This window comes from Leucoraja erinacea, chromosome 4, assembly GCF_028641065.1.
Source record: "Leucoraja erinacea ecotype New England chromosome 4, Leri_hhj_1, whole genome shotgun sequence".
Lineage (NCBI taxonomy): Eukaryota > Metazoa > Chordata > Chondrichthyes > Rajiformes > Rajidae > Leucoraja > Leucoraja erinaceus.
Genome location: NC_073380.1, coordinates 91,770,840 through 91,783,516, shown reverse-complemented (window position 1 = coordinate 91,783,516; position 12,677 = coordinate 91,770,840). Strand labels below are relative to the sequence as shown.

Genomic DNA, 12,677 nt, shown 5'->3' with positions numbered 1-12,677 from the left:
AAACCTGCACATCTTTGGAATGTGGGAGGAAACCGGAGCATCTGGAGTAAACCCACAGGGAGAACGTGCAAACTATGTACAGTCACCACCCATAGTCGGGATCGAACCTGAGTTTATGGTGCTGTAAGGCAGCAAGTCTACCACTGCGCCACATTGCCGATGACCCCTTCTTTGGGGAGAAGGCAGGAGAATGGGATTTGGAGGAAGAGATAGATCAGCCTTGATGAATGGCAGAGTAGACTTGATGGGCCCAATGGCCTAATTCTGCTCCTATCACTTATGACCTTATGACTTTTGATAATGTGCAAACGGGTGATTGATAGTCGATGTGGATTTGGTTAGCAAAGGTCCTGTTTCAATGCTGTATCTTTAAACTAAAGTAAGCATGGTTTAGGAATCAGTAATGGAGATTATGCAAGACTTGAAGTGTTACAAAAAGAATTGAGTTGCTTGGGAAACAACATTTGGGAGCAAGACTCATTATTGCTAAAAAGAAAGAAACAAAACTAGGTGTGAGAAAACTGAAATATAAAATAAATATTTTGGAAAACTCGGGCAGGCAGGATCTTTGGAAAGAAACATGTTGACTGATTCTCTTCCCATGGAGACTGATTCAGATTCAGATTCAATTTTAATTGTCATGGTCAGTGTACAGTACAGAGACAACGAAATGCATTGAATCATGAACTCAGGATTCTGCCTGAGTTGATGATTCAAGTCAAGTCAAGTCAAGTGAGTTTGTTGTCATGTGTCCCTGATAGGACAATGAAATTCTTGCTTTGCTTCAGCACAACAGAACATAGTAGGCATTGACTACAAAACAGATTAGTGTGTCCATTTACCATTATATACATAAATACACACATGAATAATTAAACTGAAAAAGTGTAAATAACAGATAATGGGCTATTAATGTTCAGAGTTTTGTCCGAGCCAAGTTTAATAGCATGATGGCTGTGGGGAAGTAGCTATTCCTGAACCTGGTTGTTGCAGTCTTCAGGCCCCTGTACCTTCTACCTGAAGGTAGCAGGGAGATGAGTGTGTGGCCAGGATGGTGTGGGTCCTTGATGATATTGCCAGCCTTTTTGAGGCAGCGACTGCGATAAATCCCCTCGATGGAAGGAAGGTCAGAGCCGATGATGGACTGGGCAGTGTTTATACTTTTTGTAATCTTTTCCTCTCCGGGGTGCTCAAGTTGCCGAACCAAGCCACTCTCTACTGTGCACCTGTAGAAGTTAGAGAGAGTCCTCCTTGACAAACCGACTCTCCCTAGTCTTCTCGGGAAGTAGAGTAGACTAATATTCTGCCTGAGTTGATGATTCTTCCTGAGTTGTTGGGTTTCCCATGAAGTCTCCCTGATCGGAAATGTTAATTGTTGCTCTTCCCACAGTGGCTGCCTTATCGCTGCAAGTCTAGGGAATGCTTGTGAGTCAATGGGAAATTTTGGAATTCAGTGGAGGACTAAAAGTACATAGAGTACCAAGGAAAATGAAAAGAAGAAGGGTCTCGACACGAAACGTCATCTATATCATTTCTCCAGAGATGCTGCCTGACCCGCTGAGTTACTTCAGCTTTTTGTGTCTATCAAGAAAAATGAATTCCAATTTGCAACGTTGTCATCAATTTAGGGATGGACACAAGATTGTGTTACAGATTATATAAGACTGTTTACATATCTGTTGTTTTTCTATATCCGTTGTGCTGCAGCAAGTAAGAATTTCATTGCTCTTTTTCGGAGCAGATGACAATAAACACTCTCTTGACTCTCTTATCTTATCCACATCGATGATTTGGATGAGAACATACAAGGCAAGATCAGCACATTTGCAGATGAAACAAAAGTGGGTGATATTGCAGATAGTGAAGATGGATATCAAAAATTGCAGCTGGATCTTGATCAGTTGGCCAAGTGGGCTGAGGAATGGGTGATGGTATTTGATACAGAGAAATGTGAGATGTTTCATTTTGGATAGTCTAACATGGGCAGGACCTACACAGTAAATGGTAGGACTGTGGGGAATGTGGTGTAGAGCAGAGGCATCTTGGAGTGCAGATACATAGTTCCTTGAAGGTAGCATCACAGGTAGATAGGGTGGTCAAAAAGGCTTTTGGCACATTGGCCTTAATCAGAGTATTGAGTACAGAAGTTGGTAGGTCATGTTGTGGTGGGTGTATGGAGCAGGTAGTTGAGACATGGTCTATCCCAATGTTTAAGAAACAGTTAGACAGATACATTGATAGGACTGGGTTGGAGGGATTTGGACCAAACGCGGGCAGGTGAAACTAGTGTAAACGGAACATGTTGGTCAGTGTGGGTAAATTGGGCCGAAGGGCCTGTTTTGATGTTGTATGGATCTATGACTCTCTGACTCTTGACTTCTTATTCTTGATTTGGGACAGGCTGTTAATCTGTCTGCAAATTGCCAAATAACAACGCAACAAGGTGCGGAGTATAATTTAACATTCATTGTTATAAAAATTGGTGTGGGTAGGTGTGGCTGGGTTTTTGAGGGCATGAATGATTGAGTTGGAACTTTCTGCTCCTCTCCAGTGAGAGCTGGGTGTTTTTACAAAATGTAAGAATGGGAGCAAATAAGTTAGCGTTTATGAATAATGAAGGAAAATATAGACAAAGACAACATTCATGCAGCAAACAATGAAAATAGGTGGATACAGAGTAGACAAATAAATTCAAATTGTTTCAATTTAGGTGCAAACTACCAGATTGATTCAACAGGAAGAGGTTTAAAAAAGGATGTTAAATTAAATATGTAGGTTAAATTGCAATGAACAGATTGTGGAAAATAAATTGGGGGAACTGGAAGTTATTATTTTACAGATAGTTTTACGGACAGTTATTATTTTACAGAAGTTAGTAACATTAGCATAAATCTGATCGTAAAGTGGCTGATAATGAAAAATAAACATCATGGCTAGGAAGATATTTCACAGACGTGGGCATGTTACAGTATGAAATGGTGAGAAGCATTATTGGTAGCATAAGGAATACATAGTGCAGAGAGCATTTACAGAAGGGGCACAGACTGAAGAGTTCAGCTATTAAAAATAATTGCTTGTTATAAAAATAAGGATACATTACAGTAGTCCAAATTATAGGAAGGAAATGAGAAAGGAACTCTGTGGACAGATTAGAGACATAACTTGGAATAACACAATTATTGTTCCAGTAGAGCTTAATTAACCACTTATTGCTTATGGCAGAGAAGGGGGAAAGAGTGAATTAAAAGGAAATAGTGCAAATGAAATGAGTGCAAGACTCCTTTCTAGAAGTACATGGAGGCTTTGCTCAGAGTTGCCTATGTATTAGGTCATCCAGGTGAATAGAATGTGGTGTAAGTACTTTGGAAGGAGTACACAATGATATGGTTACTTTCAGTTTAGTTTCAGTTGAATTTATTGTCACGTGTACCAAGACACAGTGCTCACATGATTACAATCGAGCCATTTACAGTGTATAGATACATAATAAGGGGATGACGTTTGGTGCAAGGTCAAGCCAGCAAAGTCCGATCAAGGATAGTCCGCTTCACCTCCTGAAGTGATCGGGTGTAATACTAAGCCTTTGAAAGCCATTCCAAATGGAAATAGTTCAATTTCGTTTATTAATATTACGTATACCGAGATACAGTGAAAAGCTTTTTTGTTGCATGCTATCCAGTAAACGAAAATACTATACATGATTCCAATCAAGCTGTCCAGAGTGTACAGATACAGGCTAAAGGGTATATAATTTAGTGCAAAATAAAGTCAGATTAAAGGTAGTTCAAAGTTCTCAATGAGGTAGATGGAAAGTAGGGACTGCACTATAACTGGTGAGAGGACAGCTAAATTGTCTGATAACATGTTGGAAAGAAACTGTCCTTTAACCTGGAGATGAGCGTTTTCAAGCCTCTGTACTTCTTGCCTGATGGGCGAGGGGAGAAGAGGGATTGATACATTTGACGAGGGGTAAAAGCGATCGGGGATAAAAGTGATGAGGGAGTCAATCAATTTCTGGCTCGCTGTGGCTCTTGCAAATGCTGTTTAAGAGGTTAAGTATTGGCAATCACAGAACTGTGAGCCTCACCAAGTAAACCGTTCAGTGTTAAGCTCCCATACTGACTAACAAAAGGGTTTCTATTAATTGATGGCTTTTAATATCTGTGTTTATTTAATTGAAGTCAAAGTGTTTCATGTAAAGGATGGAATTCTGAATCTCACCATCAATAGCGACTCGTACTCTGAAAGACATTAATAAATTACATGCTCCACAAGCAGTGATCAGTTTTATCAACCTTAGTTATGATGACATGCACTGTACACCCCTCTTCCCAACCCCCGATTCGTAACCAATGTTTTCTTTTCTGCCATAACTTGTCAGTGAAAAGACAACATTCCTTTCATTAGTAGTTTGTATATTGACTGTTTCATTGGCTTAAATCCAAATCAGATAAAGGTCTCCTACAAGGCTTGCTTTATTCAAAGACTCAACTTCAGTTTGAAGGATAAACATGTTTGATTTGATTTGGTCCATTTATACCACCAGGCTTTTTGAGGACAAGATTTCCATACGAATTGAAGATTATAGGAATGATTACATCATCAAGGGTGAGTGACGCAATACCAATGATTTTGTTCCTTTTGAACCTTTTAAATTCAAGCCTGAAAAAAGACTGACAAAATTCATTACTTTTTTTTCCTACAAGAGCTTGGCAAACATTAGGATCTCGTCTGGATTCGGAAGGGGGATGGTGTGGAGAGAGTGGTAGACCTTAGAGACGAGCAGAGCGGTGGGGGCGCTGCAAGACGGCTGTCCTGCCAGCAGCGTTAGTCATTTCTACTTTTTTTAAATTTTTTAATATGTCCAAATGTTTGTTTTAATGTCTCTCGGTGTGTCTTGTGTGGGGCGTGGTCCCTCCCTCGTGGCCTAACAACAAGGATTTGTGCGGCTTTTCCCAGACTTAGGCCCGGAGCTTCACCAGCAGGCGCAGCGTGAACTTTTCATCACAGAGCGGGCGAACCCTCGCCGGGGGTCGCCAGAAGGGAGTGCAAAATAAAGGACACATGAGAATCAAACCAGGATGTTTATCCTAACTAGCTGCTGTAATCTCAGTCAGTCAGGTAAATGGGAGCAGGGATAAGGCTAGATGGAGCAACAACTTCCTTTCATGGAAAAGGTGGTGTGCCTGGATATAGTTATATAGATTGGTCACGTGAGCAGCTGAGATGGTGGCAACATTACATGCATAGAGTTAGGATAAACATCCTGGTTTGATGCTCATGTGTCCTGCAACTGTTCCTATTGACAGAGCGAAGGCACTACAGCTGGACATGTTAAGATATTCCACAGAGAGATAATCTTCAGTGCAGCAACAATATTCTCAAGAACACGACTTGTACTCGCTAGAATTTAGAAGATTGAGGGGGATCCTATAGAAACTTACAAAATTCTTAAGGGGTTGGACTGGCTAGATGCAGGAAGATTGTTCCCGATGTTGGGGAAGTCCAGAACAAGGGGTCACAGTTTAAGGATAAGGGGGAAATCTTTTAGGACCGAGATGAGAAAAACATTTTTCACACAGAGAGTTGTGAATCTCTGGAATTCTCTGCCACAAAAGGTAGTTGAGGCCAGTTCATTGGCTATATTTAAGAGGGAGTTAGATGTGGCCCTTGTGGCTAAAGGGATCAGGGGGTATGGAGAGAAGGCAGGTACAGGATACTGAGTTGGATGATCAGCCATGATCATATTGAATGGCGGTGCAGGCTCGAAGGGCCGAATGGCCTACTCATGCACCTATTTTCTATGTTTCTATGTTTCTATTATCAAATAAAAAAAGCTCTGACCTGTTAGATTTTAATATGTAAAACAAATTACATATTAGCCAATTGTTTAAGGTATTGCACTCACAATTTTATTAAGATAGTTAATTAATTTTAACAGACCCTAATACAAATTGAACAGTTTAGTTTGGTTTGGTTTAGTTTAGTTTATTATTGTCCCATGTACTGAGATACAGTGGTCTTGTCCTTATCCAAGGCTCAGATCGATCTGCCCCCAAAAGCGGTTGACCTGTCCAAAATCAGCCGTGCTCTTCGTACTTTTACAGACAACTTTGGAGACATGGAGATATTTTATCTGAACATGGATCACAATTCCAAATACCCTCCACAACTAACTAATCCAATTGTGGGGACGCTGGTACCAAGATGTACTTTTTCCACGCCTACATGTGCTTGTCTTACCGGAAGCTAAACCTTTATCCTATCAATATGAGTCATAGAGTCAAAGATTTATACAGCATGCAAACAGGCCATTCATTTCACCTAGTCAATATAAACCTTCAATTGCCAATGATCCCACTGTAATCTAATATACAGGAGAAGGAGCAGAGAGGTAGAAAGATTCAAAGAGGGAATTGAAGGCCCTTTTGGTCTTGGCATTTTTAAATAAAGCTGCCAGTGGTGGTGCTATTAAATGTTGTCAAGAGGTGACATTTAAAGACTTGTTGTGTTGAAGGAAATTCCAGCGATAAATAGGTTCTGTCATGAAAGATGGAAAATTGGTTGTGATCTGGGTATTGGTATACATTTGTACAAGAATGATAGAGACATAGACACATGCAGCATGGGAACAGGCCAAGAGCCTAACAATTTTATGCCGGCCAGTAGGCACCTATCTGTACTATTGCTATCTTCCTGCACTTAGCCGTAGCCTTCTATGTCTAGGTGATTCAAATGGTCAAGTAGGTATTTCTCAAAAGCTGTCAGAAACTCTGCTTTCATCACTTTCTCTAGCAGTGCATTGTAGATACTCACTGCTCTCTGGGTAGAATGGGCGCTCTTCAAATCTTCTAAATCTTTTCTCCTTTACCCTAAATCTATGCCCTCTAGTTTTATCTACCTGTGAACAGTAGAGCCCTGGGGACTGTCGTGGAGCAGAGGGATCTAGGGTACAAGAACACTGTTCTCTGAGAGTGGCATCACAGGTGGTAAAGAAGGCTTTAGGTACATTAGGCTTCATCAGTCAGGCTATTGAGTATACAAGTTGGGACATTATGTTACAGTTATTGGTGAGGCTGCGTTTGGAGTATTATATTATATTTTGTTCACCCTGTTATAGGAAATAATATATTGGGAAGAATATAGAGATATTTATGAGGATGTTGCCAGGATTTGATGGCCGGAGCCATAAGGGAGTGATTGGGCAAGTTAGTACTTCATTTCTTGGCTGAAGAGTGATCTTTTAGAGATGTATAAAATCATGAGGGGAATCGAAGGAGTGACCAAAGAAAGTGTTTACCTCGGGTGGGGGAATCGTGAAGCAGGACATAAGTTTGTGAGAGATAGTGGCTCAGTGGTAGAGTTGCTGCCTTAAGGGCCTGTCCCACGAGCATGCGACTGCATGCGGCAAGCGCGCCCTAACGTGGTCGCTTGAGCCATACGACCTCGAGGGGCCGGTCCCACTTCGATCGCCGGAGCCGTATGGAGTTGGTCCCGACATCGCGCGGGGCTCCGAAAAACTGACAGTGTTCAAAAATTCCGCACGGCAACGGCCTGCCGGCCCGCAGCCGCCTCGACGCCGTACGCACCGCCTCGACGGGCATACGCAGTGTCTAGACGCCAGACGCAGCGTCTTGACACCATACGTCATGTGCGAACTTCCCGCGGACTTTGATCGAACTTCACGTCACTCACTCGACCTCCGCGCAGCCCCCGCTTCCGGTTTGGTCGCGTTCGCCGCATGCAGTCACATGCTGGTGGGACCGGCCCTGTACGGGGATCACTCGACCTCCACGCGACCCCCGTGCGGCCTTGCTTCTGGTTTGGTCGCGTTCGCCGCATGAAGTTGCATGCTGGTGGGACCAGCCCTGTACAGGGATCACTCGACCTCCACGCGACCCCCGCGCGGCCTCGCTTCTGGTTTGGTCGCGCTTGCCGCATGAAGTTGCATGCTCGTGGGACCGGCCCTTTACAATGCCAGAGACCCTGGCTCGATCCTGACTTTGGGTGTTGGCTGCACGTTCACACTGTTGTCACGTAGGTTTTCTCCCACATTCCAAAGACTTGCAAGTTTGTTGGTTAATTGGCTTCTGTAAATTGTAAATTGCTCCTTGTTTGTAAGATAGTGTTAGTGTACAGGGTGATCACTGGTCGGTGTGGACTCAGTGGGCTGAAGGGCCTCTTTCCACACTGTGTCTCTCTAAAAAGAAAGAAGAAAGATTTAATAGCAACAAGATGAGCAACTTTTTCACTCAGAGGGTGGTGGTGGATTATCGAGTGAGCTGTCAGAGGAAGTAGTTGAGGTAACCATGATAACAAGATTTAAAAGACACTTAAACAGGTACTTTGATAGGAAATTTTTGATGGGATATAGGTGAAATGCAGGCAATGGGACTAGCTTAGATGGGGCACTTTGGACCCGTTTCCCTACTGTTTCCCTACTGGATTTCATAAGTCCAGTACAATTCACGGCCATTTCTAACCTGTTACGTACACTGCTGGTCAAGCACAACTTTCTCCCCATTGTTATTTCTGGAAAATGAACAATTTCGTTTGTAAGTTATAAAACAAATATTGCAGGCATCATAAGCCTGGCAATATCCAGGAATTCTCTCTCTTATTGTAACCTCATCTGGCACATTCTCAAGGCCAACCAGGGATGGCCAATGAATAAAAAAACAGGACTCAGCCACAAATGTTAAATGTCGAAAAATGCAGAGCAGGAATCCCTGTGGAATGAATGGCTTTTATAATATTAGATTATACAAGATAACATATTGTCCTGTATAAAGATACTAGACATTGGATAGACGTGTATCATGAGATCTAAATATTATAAACATGGAGAAATACATAAAACCAAGATATGTTTCTTAATTGACAATAATCTTACAATAAGATAACAAATATTTATCTGACACTGAATTTAAAAAGTTAATCAACTTTGTTTCCTCAAAGTATTGGCACAATATAATAATTATCAATTGAAACTGGCTTTGAATCAACCTTTACTTATGAGCTGTGTTATATGTCTATCAGTCTCTTGTGTCTTCAAAGTTTTTGAGGTCATTCTGTATTTGACTATGGCGAGAATGCGGAACATCCCCCCCCCCCACAGGGAATAGTTGAGGTGAGCAGCACGGTGACAATTAGAAGGAAACTCGATACATTTTTCTTTAATATTAAGGCCCCTTGATACAAATCTATCCAAATTCCCACTTGTCCACCTTGGACAATAAGGATGTGGTGATATGGGTACGCAATGAAGAACGGCAGGATTGATTCTGATGCTGACCAACTAGACAGAATGATTTATTTCAGTGTTGTAACTTCCATGTAACCAAGGGTAAAAAGAGAGTTAATAGATTTTCAGTTCTACTTTGATCAGAATATTTTCTGTTGCATGAGCACTCCTAACCAGCCAATTGTAAAACTAACATTCTGTACACACTTGAATTTTATTTCTGTGCTCCAGGGCCTTGTGAGTCATTTCTGTCCAAATTCAAAGATACCTCTCATTAATCATGAGCTGTGCAAACTGCATTAAGGAAGCTACATCTGATGGGAGGTATGGCAGCACTGAGGATTTCAAAATGTAAAGTAACTTTCCTCTGTACTTTAAGGGTCGCGTGTGACATTGTGATAAAACTCTGCCACTAATGATGGTAGATTACTGGACTGAAGAGAAGTGTTGGATTTAGATATCGCTGCGATTTATGCTCCTCAATCTGCTCATGGTTCCAAATGCAGCAAGTATATTAAGGCACCTTCTGTCTATATATTTGATTTCAATGATATAGTCCTGTTTTCTGCAAAAAAAAAAGGCATAGGCATACTATTGTCTGTAAGATGAAGAGGTGCGATGGGAACATTCGCAGCAGTGTTTGCTTTTCCCCAGTGAAAAGTAAGAGAGCAAGACCAGGTTTCAAAGTCATCTAGCCTGGGGAGAGATGCCTTCCTTCCTGACCTCTTTCACCATCCTGTTTGTCAGTGAATTCATGAACGCATTGCTAATTCAATCACTGCAGAAATATTATTACTTTAGTTTGATGGTTCCCCCTGCAAAATCACTTTGCATTTTCGACAAATGCCATCTTTGCTAATTTAACATTTTGGAGATTTAACTGAACCTCTCAATATTTAATCAGTTCACTGCTCTTCTCCGAATGTTATCATAGGTATGGTTTATTATTGAGGGCCCTTCATTCGTATTTTTCCTGTGGGTATCTTTTGAGTGTTTCAGTTTCCTCCCTATTCCAAAGGTGGTAATTGGTCCCCTTATATAGCCTCAAGTGTGCAGATGAGTGGTAGAATCTGCGAGGAGGGGAGGGGAATGTGGGGAGAATTCACAATTATTGGTGTAAATAGTGTTGATGATCAGTGTGGACTCTGGGGCCCAAAGATCTGTTTTTGTAGAGAATAATTTTATAGATGTCTTTAAGATACTGATCTTGATTAATTTTAAATTTAGGACATCAGGTTAGTGCTCCTGAAGTCAAGAACAAATATTGGTCCATTTTGTGTCTATCCTCAGCTTGAGATTAGTTTTATTTAGTTTAATTTAGAGATACAGCGCGGAAACAGGCCCTCGGCCCACCGATTCCGCGCCGACCAGCGATCCCCGCACATTAACACAATCCTACATGCAATCGAGACAATTTACACGTACACCAAGCCAATTAACCTACATACCTGTACGTCTGAAGAAGGGTTTCGGCCCAAAACTTTGCCTATCTCCTTCGCTCCATAGATGCTGCTGCACCCGCTGAGTTTCTCCAGCATTTTCGTGCACCAATTTTCCAGCATCTGCAGTTCCTTCTTAAGTACCTGTATGTCTTTTGTGTGTGGGAGGAAACTGATGATTTTGGGGAAAACCTTGCGAATACGGGGAGGGGAGAATGTACAAACTCCGTACAGACAGCATCCGTAGTCAGGATCGAACCCGGGTCTCCAGCGCTGCAAGCTCAGCGAGACAGCAACTCTACCGCTGTGCCGCCCTTCCTAGCTATTCTTCCTAGCTTTGGTGATGCTGCTTACTGGATGAAGCCATTAGGGAAGCACATCACAATTTTTTCCACACATTCCAAGTGCTCCTCGTCCTCGTGTAACAAAGAATGTTATCAGTTGCATTACTGAATTATTTAACTTGGCATTTATCAGAATAAGATTGTTTCATTCCCTGTTTCTGGGGCTAATTATTGGACTGTCATGGTGTCACAGGAATCTCAAACCATTGGCTAAAAGTTTGGATAGTGGGGTACAATTAGTGAACTGTAAATGTTGCTGATCAAATGTAACTAGTTGTGCGAGTATACAAGTTTCATTAATTCAACAGTTATGCTTAACTGGTCCTTGAAAGGCATTGTGGAACTGTAGAATTGTCTTTGTATTGAGAAATACTTTGGTTTCTAGGTATCGCAAACGAATGGAGGAAATGCAGAAAGCATTTAACAAGACCATAACTAAACTACAGAACACTTCACGAATTGCCGAGGAGAAGGTGGTTTTCACTGCATTTCCCAAAGACCATTTGAATTGGAAGTTGTAGACACAAAGAACTGCAGATGCTGAGATCTTGAGCAAAACACAGTGCAGGAGGAACTATGTCTGAAATGTCATTTCTCCATGCCCTCCAGAGATGCTGCCTGACCTGCTGAGTTACTCCAACACTTTGTCTTTTTTTGTAAACTGGCATCTGCAGTTCCTTGTTTCTACGAGTAATTCCAGGTCTCTTCATAATTTTCCTATTTACTACCACTTTGCAAAGGATCAAAACATTAGATGACTAATAGAAAATCTGAAAGATACAATACAAATTTAATAAAGTATACTGTGAAGAAGAAGACCTCAAAACAATGTACCCTTTCTTTTCATGAGCACTGTTGGGATAGTTTGCTTAGATTGTTTGCAACTATAGGTTGCCAATCAGTGAGAAGTTTGCAGTTCACCACTTGGTGTTTTCACCCAAGGTGTTTAATACTTTGAGAACATGTCCTTGAATGTTTTGAACAAATTTGATGATTTCTTGCAAATAGCTATAGATCAGAAATTTCTTACAGAAATTATTCAAGACTAACATGACTGGCGTGACCTCTACTCCATGCAGTTTGTACCCAGACCCAGCAAGGAACAATGTATTTCACTTTCCATTTAAAATACCTGCCCCACACACATGACCAAAGAAACTACAAAGGGTTAGATCAAGAACTTATTATATGCAAATTCATAATATGAAATGTTGACATATTATATTTAAAAACAATGTGTCTACGAGGCAATAAGGACACTTGTTACCCCAAGGAATAAAACAAAAGCCTGCCGGTAAATTATAAACAATGGGAAAAGCAATACTTGATTGCAGCAGGGGGGGTTTTTTAATGTAGAAACAAGGAACTGCATTGCTCGTTTACAGAAAAGGACACAAAGTACTGGAGTAATTCATCGGGTCTGGCAGCATCTTTGGAGAACATGGATAGGTGGCATTTTGGGTCGAGGCCCTTCTTCTGATTAATTGGGGGTGGGGGAGGGTGGAGATTGTTGAGAGAGAGAGAGAGAGAAGTGCCGGGACAAAGCAAGGCAGGTAATACGTGGGCCCAGGCAACGGGGGGAGGGGCTGATGGGCAGATGGTCAGAACAGAGGTCAGAGAATGAAAGAGAAGGTTTGAGACAAAAGGGAT

General features: G+C 41.6%; 1 long non-coding RNA gene across 1 annotated transcript in view; it reads left to right on the top strand.

Annotated features, from left to right (window-relative positions):
• Positions 1-4,689, top strand: part of LOC129696677 (uncharacterized) — a 46,080-nt gene extending 41,391 nt beyond the window's left edge. The window contains exon 4 of the long non-coding RNA XR_008723380.1: positions 4,547-4,689. This is a non-coding gene — a long non-coding RNA (uncharacterized LOC129696677). The remainder of the gene's footprint in view (positions 1-4,546) is intronic.
• The last annotated feature ends 7,988 nt before the right edge of the window (positions 4,690-12,677 follow it).